Consider the following 10736-nt stretch of genomic DNA (forward strand, 5'->3'; position numbering starts at 1 on the left):
TACCTACCTATAATATTGGGCCAACCGATTATATAATGCATCGTCGTCAACTGTCGATGTAGAGTTATAATTTATTTGTTATCTTATTTTTATTTGTTGATCGTTATTATCAGGGAATTAATGTATGTGCAATAAAAACCTTCAAAATATACTTTTAAACATTTTACAAAATATTGATATAAATAAGCACTGATAATTTACAAATGGGCAAAAAAAAAATTAGAAATGTTCCAAAATATTTTACAGACGATTGCCCGCCCATTGCCCATAATTGTCAGTTTGATCAAAGATTGACATTATCTTTTAACTGATAAAACAATAACGATGACCGACCATAATTTTATCAGTACTAATAATTTGGATTACAGATAAAGTCTACTTTATTATACTCTACGAGATGAGAAGTAACCCTAATATATTGATTAAAATATGATTTTTATTCATAAACGTAATTTTACATAATTATGTATTAAAAATGGATAGCCGTTTAAAATTAAAAACAAAATATTACGTGCATTATTAAATATGCAAAATTATGTGAACAGTTAAAAATATGGGTGTTTTTTTAATGAAAATTATTTCAACCGTGCATATTTCTTATCAGATGTCAAATGAGTTTATCTCAATAAAACCAAATAAATATGTACTTACCTATACTGTGCGTGTTACATTGTTACCTATGTATTCACATATTATTATATGTGATCATATCTATTTATTATTTTTTTAAATAAATACAATTATTCTTTTTAGATTTATTATTTTTATTTACAAAAATACTTTTATACCATAATATATATTATTATTTATTATACCTACAGATACGTAGGTGCGTTCAATAACAACTTCCTCCAGCATAGGTTTGAAGTTTGAATGTACGAGTATTATAATGAATTATTGTTATTAGTTTTAATTTAGTTAAAAATGTATAATAATATATATTTATTATAATAATAATCGCATATGATTTGTTATCCAGTGATTTCAAGACAATCAAATAAGCAATAATAAAAATAATATTTGTTTTAATGTAATTAACGATTAGATTCGTCTCCTACCACTCTAAATAGAACCTGCGAGTGACTATTATTTGTTCGCGACACATTATGTATGCACATACGGCGGAAACATATTTTGTCTAACGATAATTATTGAAGGGTCTGATATAAAAACCAAATGTCTCCATTTTCATGCATTTTTTTCTCTATCGTATCACCTACCAAGTAAATCGGTTTTAACAAAAAATGGAGTTACCCGGCTGTCGAATTTGATTTTTTTTTAATAATTAACATAAATTATTTACAATAATGCACTAGAGCAGCTCATAGTTGAATTTTTAACAAAAATGTGCTCCGTGTCTGTTAGCTAATCGACGAAATGCTTGGCCGCGACCATCCCGAGGTAGCGGCACCGTCCGTCGACGTCAACAAATAATACAATAAATGTTATAAGTAAACTTACGTTGTTACGCCATCTCGTGGTTGTTGTTTGTAACCATCGACTACACACTACGCAGTAAGCAGGAGGCACTAATAGGTATAACAGGAAAAATACGAACGTCTCATTGCAGCTTGGCAAAATGGCTGCTGCGCGCGCAGCTTCTCTTATCACACCATTATCACTGTTATTTTCAAATATGATAATCTGATTATGCGCGCGTGAATTTGAATTATTAAATGTATTTATTAAATTATTAACTTTTATATGAAATCACAATAATAATAGAAAATTTTTTTTTTCATCTGATTGATTACTCTATTTATTTTATTATTATTATGAATTATAAAAACCATTTATTTGAAATTATTATGTCAACTCATTTAGTGTCTTTATAATATGATGAAAATACTTTCATATTAAAGAATTTAAAGTAAACTTAAACTTAAGTATAAATTATTTTTTAAAGGTAAAAATACCAAGTGTACAATTTAAATATATATAATTTAGTTTATCTTAAATCATGCTACCAACCAATAAGAATGCTTTAGGTCGAACCATAACAATAATCAAATTATAAAAAACACATAAACACAAAAAATAAAGAGTACAATATCATGTACTTAACACTATTGTTAAGGACACTAGGACACACGTCAAATAAGAGTACTGTCCTACGAAAAAGAGTACGTCTGGTTACCATACTTATAAGTAATCTTGGATTGTAAAATAAAAACAAAACTGACAAATGAAAAAATTTAAATAAATACAATGTATTTTATTATTTTCATTTTTATAAATATTAGAAATAGGAAATGTTCCTAGTTACTTGTGTATACATATTTAGATATATGACATTTATTTTATTCAACTCCAAATACAATATCATTGATTGCTATATAAAATATTTGAACATTTAAAATAATACATAATAACAAGAAATTTCCAAGTCATAAATCTTCTAAAAATAAGTTATTAATCTCAGGCTGACATAGGTGTTTATACTTATTGTGATTTTCATTTAGCTAGTATTTTATTTTTGTTTGTATCTTAACAGCTGAGCATCATGTCATCTAGTGCATCTGAAATTAAATGTTCAATTTGTGATACAAAGTTTACACAAAAAAAAAATTTATATGCACATTTAAGAAATATACATGGTAGTGATTCTTTAGGTGTAAATAATTATGTTTGTAAAGTTTGCGAGAAAACATTTAAAGTTCAGAAAACTTTAGATACTCATATAAAAAAATATCATAAAAATGGTGATGCAAATAGAGAAACAAGAATAATTTGTCCTTATAATGAATGTAACGAGCCTTTGTTACAAAAATTTGGCCATGATAAAATTTGTGTGGATGGTACTCACGGAACTAATGCATATGACATTCAATTGTATACTGTTGTCACTGTAGATGAATTTGGATCTGGTTGCCCAGTTGCATTTTGTTTATCAAATCGATCCGATGAGCATAAAGTGTGATATTTGCATTCACACCTTTCATTGCACTTGCATTGATAATGTTATTAAAGCAAATATTTGTAAACACATACATGCTTGTGCTCGTGAGTTTATAAGTTTAGACGACAATACTGAACACACTGTTTCGTACTACTCAAATACGACAGAGCAAAAAAAGGTAATGGATATGGTTGCAACTTCTAGTCATCATAAAGCTCACAAAAATCAAACAATCATAAGCCAAACAGAAATTATTTTAGGTCTGAGTTCAACAAATGAATATAGTAATGAAAACTTACAAAAAATTGAAAAAAAGTTGGCAGAAATTATAGCAATAATGAGCGAAGGAGGACAAGCACACTTAAAAACAGTTGAAGAAGTCAATGTTCAAAGGAAAATAGATCCACAGCTTCGACTTTATTCAACAAAAAAGAAATCCAGCAAAACAGCAATAGCAAAGCCTTCTGTAAATGAAGTAAATGCAATTATTTCTGGACTTAAAGATGAAAATAATGAGACTATAAATGTTCATAACGTATTCGATCATTCGTATTCTTAAAAGTACTAAACAATATTACTAAATCTTAAAACACTTACTTATTAAATCATGACAAAATAAATTACCTAAATCACACTTAACTTTTAATTAATAAATTTGTTATTTTTGCCATCAGTATTGAGTATATCACGCGCGGGCGCATAATCAGATTATCATATTTGAAAATAACAGTGATAATGGTGTGATAAGAGAAGCTGCGCGCGCAGCAGCCATTTTGCCAAGCTGCAATGAGACGTTCGTGGAAAAATGAGTCTTCTTTACTGTCGATTTAACAGTGTCGCGGAGTGCTCGAATAGTCGAATACCTGTACCAGATTTTTCTATTTTACCACACGTAAGTATATTCTTTGGTATATTGACAGTGTTGATATATTCGTTGAGCCTGGACCACGGACTAAGATGATATTATTATTCTGGACTGGCATTGGCAATATATGCCATATGTATAGAAGGACAAATGGGACAATTATTGCACTAGGCCCACTCAAAAGAGGGGCCCACCGACTTCAGGCATATAAAATTAATTGTATACCTTTTTATCATACTTGGATATTTTGGTGGGTTATTATTGTTATTAAGTATAAATAGTATAATAATTTTTTCCGAAAATTATGGCTTTAACGCTGAAATCAAATTTGACTTCAAACATTAATCATTTAGTTTGATATATAGGTGTAAAAAATAATAATCAAAATACTAATTTTTAATTTAAAAAAAAACTGACTTTAATTTGTATACTAACTTGAATAAATATTAAACATTAATTAGACACATTTTTTTTGACAACATTATTCTATAATCCAACTACTCATTTATAAGCAGCATTAATTTAAAAATATATTTCGTATAAATTTTATTTTGATATTGAAAAAAATAGAAATGAACAATTTGGGGCAAAAAATTATAAATTTTACTGCGCCCATGCATCGGTAAATCAGTCACTGGGAGGAGAGGGATAGTAAAGGAACGTTCCTCAAATGTTTCGACACCGCCATTTCCCCGTACATCATAGGCGTACGGTAAAATACGATTGAGAACGTTATTTTTGGTAATACGATTGAGAACGCTCGATAGAAAAAAAAATATCTAATATTTTCCAATGTTGCCAAATGTAATCGAAACATAATTTGAGCACGATAATCGGCTATAGAATGTCAAGTTGTACGTGAAAACTGCAAGCGAAAAGCCGTAGATTGCATTTCTACAAGGCCAAATAAAATAATACGCACTGAACTTTTAACAGACAATTATTCGACTCTATGTCATAAAGACCTTAATACGATTAGGAAAACCATGTACACCGAACGAAGAAAATATTATCCACCATTTCCTAAGTCACTCGATGAAGCATTTACTCAGCTTAAGGACAATCAAAATGAAAACAGTTTTATGTATACATAAAGGCCAACAATTTATTCACGTACCTGACAATCAACTGTTTATATGTTTAACTACAATACAAAACATGGAATTTATGACGACTTGTACTGACTTTTTTGTATAACGACTTTCTATAGGTTAGGTTATTATATTTATTATATTGTATGCTTTTATAGATAGAAATTTAAGCCTTTATATATATTGTTATTAATGTTTGTTTATTTTATAATATTATAAATAATAAATATTAACTATAGGCTTGTGGAAAAGTACACCTTTACAACTTAGTACTTTACTAACAATTGGTTATTTATTAACAAATAGTAGTAATATGTTAAAATAATAATTATTATTTTAGTTTGAAAAATATATTATTGAATTAAGAAAGTTTATAGGTAAAATCGACAAATACTATCGGTAGAATTAAGTGAACTATACACACAAACATTAAGATAAATACATTGAATTAATATAATATATTAAGAACACATAAAATACTCTCGTATTATCGAATTTAGTGTTTGGCATTTCGCTCAAAAGATGGACAACGATCGCGTAAAAAAGAATCGTGAAAAGAAAACCGTTCGGTTCAACTCGTAACTCCAAGTGGTGTTTGTCGAACAGGAAAACGAATCAGACCGCGTTCCTGACCTAGCTAACCTGTCGCTGTGTACGATTCGTCAACGTGGACAGGTACACCGATTGGCTTTGTTGCGGCGCTCGCGGCCGCGGCAACAGCCAAGGCCACCCGCACTGCTACCCAAAAAACAAACAGACGTCTTCTACGAGATCATCGAGAAGTCGTCGCCGCCACAGCCGCGCGCAAATAATTCGTAGTCGGTCAGCAGTCGAGGTATGCAGCGTTTTGGACGCGATGATCTCGCGGTCGTGCACGGACTGTCCGGTTCAGCTGGGCTCGTCGCCGGACGCGGAAGTTCTTCCGTAAAATTCGGCTCCGTAAAAACCGCTCTGCATGCACCCGCACGTGCCACCGATGATGGCGCCGTCCTCGCCTGCGCCGCTGCAGTCACATCCGTCCACGTCGAACGCCGCAGCAGTGGAACACGACACTCACGGCAAACCCAAGGACGCTAAGTATCAAAGCGAAAAAACCGGCGAAGGTAGCGACCGCAAACATAAAATGGTGACGGCGATGGCGGCGGTAAGGACAACGACCGCAGATGCGGTATGGGATATGTATGCAGTTCACTATCCTGCAATGGATTGGGGTGCACCGTCGCGTAGATAACGACATTTCGAGTGACCAATTTTATTATATCATATTTTTTTTTTATATATCATAATATACTCAGCTCGTACCCACAAGGTTATTTTAATTTTCTGTAATTTATCTGTACATATTTTTGACGTTGTCGTATATACTTACGTCGCGTTGAATCGTTCGACGCGTACGTAATGATGTTAATTAATATCGTTATTGCTATTGTACCTTTTTTTATTAGTTTAAAAATAATTTAAAGTACTGATATTAGATGAACTTGAATTGTTAATCACCTGAATTATTTCTCGTTGAGTATCAGAAATTTTGGTAACTTCGACTTTTAAGTATGCCAGATAGTTCAAAATATTTTTCAGTACAGCTGAAAAATATATACAATGTTATTATGTAATATAGAGTTAAATACAAAATTTTATCTTAATGTGAATTTATCATGTTTTTACTAAAATTGAAAAAAAAATAGTATTATTTCTTTTATCATATAATTAGACTTCAACTTTAAAAATAATAAACTGTAAGTTCAAAATTATTTTTAATCAAGTTTATTTTTTACAACTTCGAGAAATAGAAAAGATAAGTATAGATTTATTAACAAAAATTTGCTAACTATTATAAATTATATTAATTTAAAAAAAAACTTTTCTCTTCATAAAAAAACATTGAATAATGAATCATATGTTTTTGGATTTCAAGTACTAAACAATTAAAAAACATTTTTATTATTTTTGTTACCATATAAAAACCAGGTAATGATTTTTTTGTATGTAACCCAAAAACATATCTTTGTAAAAATAAATAAATTATATAAACAAAAACATTTACAGAATTTTATTAAAATTGATCATACTGTTTATTACTTACTATTATCAACTGAAGTACGAAGTACAATATGGATGAGCTATAGTTTTTGAAATAGATGACGTTTCTTTGTTAGTATTAGGATACGTGGCTGAAAATCAGGAATTATAATGATAATATATTATATTATGCCAATGACCAATATAGTTGAGGCCTTGTATAATACAAAAATAAAAAGTTTAACACAAATATATAAAATGATACTGAAATGAAACATATACATACTATTTTCAATATGGCTTATTGCAGGCTTTCAACAATCAACAATATTTGATTCATTATTTTCAATTGATTTAACCTCTGGTATTACTAAACTATTAACAATTATTATTTCCTCATCAGGATTATTATCATTTATTATCTGGTTTTTATTTTGAATATCTGGAATATATTCCTTATCCTTGTCAGAATCATGATCAGCTAAATAAATTGCAATAGACAAAATATTAAATTAAATAAATAAAAATTAAGTCTTTATTATAAATAATGAGCCGTATACAAAAAACTATTAAAACAGTATCATAGTATATAAATATACAAATAACTTGAAAAAGTCTCATATTTAGGTAGGTAACACAATTTAATTGAAATATAATAAAATGCTTACAGAAATCTGACATATTGTCATCCGATTCTAATGATGATTGTACTTTTGTCGATATAGCTTTTGTTTTATACATTTTAGTTTTGAATTTTGAATCCACAGTATCATCATTACTAATTTTTCAATTTTTAATTTTCATAGTATTAAAACAATCTATTAAAATTTTAAATTTAAATTGGTTCATATTTAACATATTGTTTAAAATAAAAACATTTAAACACAAAAATATCATACCAGCTTCAGCACTTAATATTATCGAATCGATTATTGTCCTTTTGCTTTTACGTGTTTTTGAAAATGAAGAACCATCAGATATGTCTGATGTGTATTGTGCAGTAAGTACTTTTTCATCTGCTTCCATTGAAGATTCTGTGAAAAAAAGTTATTGTTATTAATTTATTATTTAAGTAATGAATTTAAAAAAGTGTACACTACACAGATTTTGTTATTATCCACCACAAATAGAATCTGTATAAATTTAAAGAAAAAGTTAGTGATATTTTTTACTAGTATTACTTATGATTATACTTACTAATAATATTTGCAAGAACTCTTATGCGATAAAAGTTAAATTCAAATGCATTTGTTTTGACATAGATTGTTCTTAGTTTATGTATATTATGACTATTTTTAGGCCAAGCACATTGGTCATTTTAAATCCAGTGAACAGGAAAAACTTTCTACACTGTTGTCATCTAAGAAATGAACTATTGCTCACATTTTTTTTGTATGTAAATAGTAATTTTTACTATTTAACCTTAAACTAACATTGAGAATTGAAACAAATTAAAATATATTATATAGGTAGGTTAGGTATGTATAAAATATATATAGGTACAAATATTATTTATTATTAAATATATTAAGTAGGAACTTAATCCCACAGTTATTATATTATTTAATTAGGTATTTAAATAAATAATTGGTGTAGCTACTGACATATTCTCATCAATAGGTAACACAGCATATTAAACTTGTACATCACCATTATTCCACATTTCAACTTGGTGAATCGAGTAATGTGTCCCAAATTTGATTTTTAATTATTTATTCAAAAAAATTAAAAATGATAACGATCAGAAATAGTGAAAAATATAATTTTATTTCAAAAAATTTGTTTTACAAATAATTTGAAAGTATATAAAAGAAAATATATTTTCTGGAATGTAAATGGTTTTATTTATAATCACATTATTTATATTATAATAAAAATATTAATTTAATTTATTAATTGTATGATTAAATGTAGTTACTTGAGTTAATAAGAACAGGAGGAAAATCAGCCAAACAAATGCTCCAAAAAATAATGATAAAAATTTTTTTCCGATAATATTTTAAAAGATTTTACTTATTTTGGATTAAGAAATAAACAATATTAATTTAATAATAATTTTTCTTCATTATTAATCAACAGAGTAATTTTTGGTAATATTATTAAGTAAATTTTTAATTGATGAATAATAATGATAAAAATGTATTTTAGATGCTACAAAAGAATCTAAATTCCAAAACGTCGTTAAAGATGATGAAATAATTTGAATTATTGGAAAATGGTTAACAACAGCTAAATCCAGAATAGAAAATAAAAAACATATTATGAATGATGTGACTACAAATTTTCTACAGTAACATTTTTTAATTGTATTTAATATTGCTAAATCGCTTTTTATTGAGTAGTATTATTATATTGTACCATTGAAATAAAATATAATAAACCAATCTAAATCATATTTATTAATTATTTATTATTCTTATTTTAACCTGTTCTATATTTTTTGATTCTTGTTTAATACAAATAATAATAGGTATACATACCTATATAATATATATGCAAAATATTTGTTTATATATATTATAAATATATCCATTTTTTTATCTTTGGTGCTATATTATAAATAATGCATGGATGAGATATTTAGTTAATATAAATAATTTTATATCAGATAAATATTTGAATATAACTATTATAGTAATATATTATTGTGTATAATATTAAAATATGCAATATTACATATTCACAAAATAAAAAGATAATAATATGTGTATATTATTTTAATTTTAATGTTTAAAAGATATTATGTTGTATAAAATGTCATTATCAGGTTTTGTGTTGTTATTATCTTATTAATATGAAAAATTGGTTCATAAGACATCTATACAATATCCTTATAATATTAAACATTACTCCACGTTGAAGATATTAAATTAATATTAATAAGTAATAATAACACAGTCAAGATATCTGGTAAATATTTTTATGATATGATTTTGATGTATGGGTTGTACCTATTCGTCAACGTGTCAAGGTGTACCAGTCAGATTTGTTGCGGCGCTCTCGTCCGCGCCAACAACCTAGAGTCTATGCTCTAGACCAGCCACACTGCCGCCTAAGAATCAAACTGGCGTGTTGGCCCTCATCTATGAGATCCTCGAAAAGCCGTTATAGCCATCGCCTCCCAAGTCCTTGTCGGCGGTGACACGGTCGTCGTCGTCGTCGCCGCCGCCGCTAATAATAATTCGTTTTCGGTCACCAGTCGAGGTATGCAGCGATCGGGGACGGACTGTCCGGTTCCGCCAAGCTCGCCTCCGGACGCGGGAATTCTTCCGTAAAATTTGGATTCTTACAACCGCTTTGCATGCACCCGCACGTGCCACAGATGATGGCAGTCACACCCGTCCACATCGAACGCCGCAGCAGTGGAATACGACCGTCGCACCAAACCCAAGGACGCCGAGTGCCAAAGCGAAAAAGCCGGCGAAGGTAGCGTCCGAAAACATAAAGGACGCTGCAAGAAACGGGACGGCCAATGCAAGAAGTGCGACCGCGCGACGAACCAGCCACAAGGTGACGGTAACAACCGCGTTCCTGGTCTATCTTTAGCACAACCTTCGGTTTGACAACGTGTAAAGGTATACCAGTCGGCTTTGTTACGGCGCTCGCAATGGAAGTCGATTTTTATTGTCACCTGGTACAATCGGATCGATTTCTAATAGCTAATAGAAAATATTTCTGTCCGGCAGACGATACAGCAGTTATATACTGTTGATCTATGTTAGTCGTTCAGTTATCTCCGAACTTGCACGTTGCCACTCGCACCGGTACGATTGTATAGGGAAGATAGAGCAGTTTTTTCTTTACTTTTATTAAAAATTAGAGTTTATTTTATAAATATTTATAATACTTTTTATAATATTAT

General features: G+C 29.3%; 2 long non-coding RNA genes across 2 annotated transcripts; both read right to left on the reverse strand.

The window, feature by feature from the left end:
- Positions 1–2194: 2194 nt before the first annotated feature.
- On the reverse strand, positions 2195–3593 carry LOC132926498 (uncharacterized). The gene is made up of 3 exons (XR_009661455.1): positions 3497–3593; positions 2807–3363; positions 2195–2519 (listed from the first exon to the last, which is right to left on the reverse strand). It is a non-coding gene; the product is annotated as an uncharacterized LOC132926498 (long non-coding RNA).
- Positions 3594–5107: 1514 nt separating this feature from the next.
- LOC132927712 (uncharacterized) lies at positions 5108–7355 on the reverse strand. Its single transcript, XR_009661811.1, has 3 exons — positions 7161–7355; positions 6939–7026; positions 5108–6438 (listed from the first exon to the last, which is right to left on the reverse strand). It is a non-coding gene; the product is annotated as an uncharacterized LOC132927712 (long non-coding RNA).
- Between the last annotated feature and the right edge of the window lie 3381 nt (positions 7356–10736).

The sequence above is a fragment of the Rhopalosiphum padi genome, chromosome 3 (genome assembly GCF_020882245.1).
Source record: "Rhopalosiphum padi isolate XX-2018 chromosome 3, ASM2088224v1, whole genome shotgun sequence".
NCBI lineage: Eukaryota > Metazoa > Arthropoda > Insecta > Hemiptera > Aphididae > Rhopalosiphum > Rhopalosiphum padi.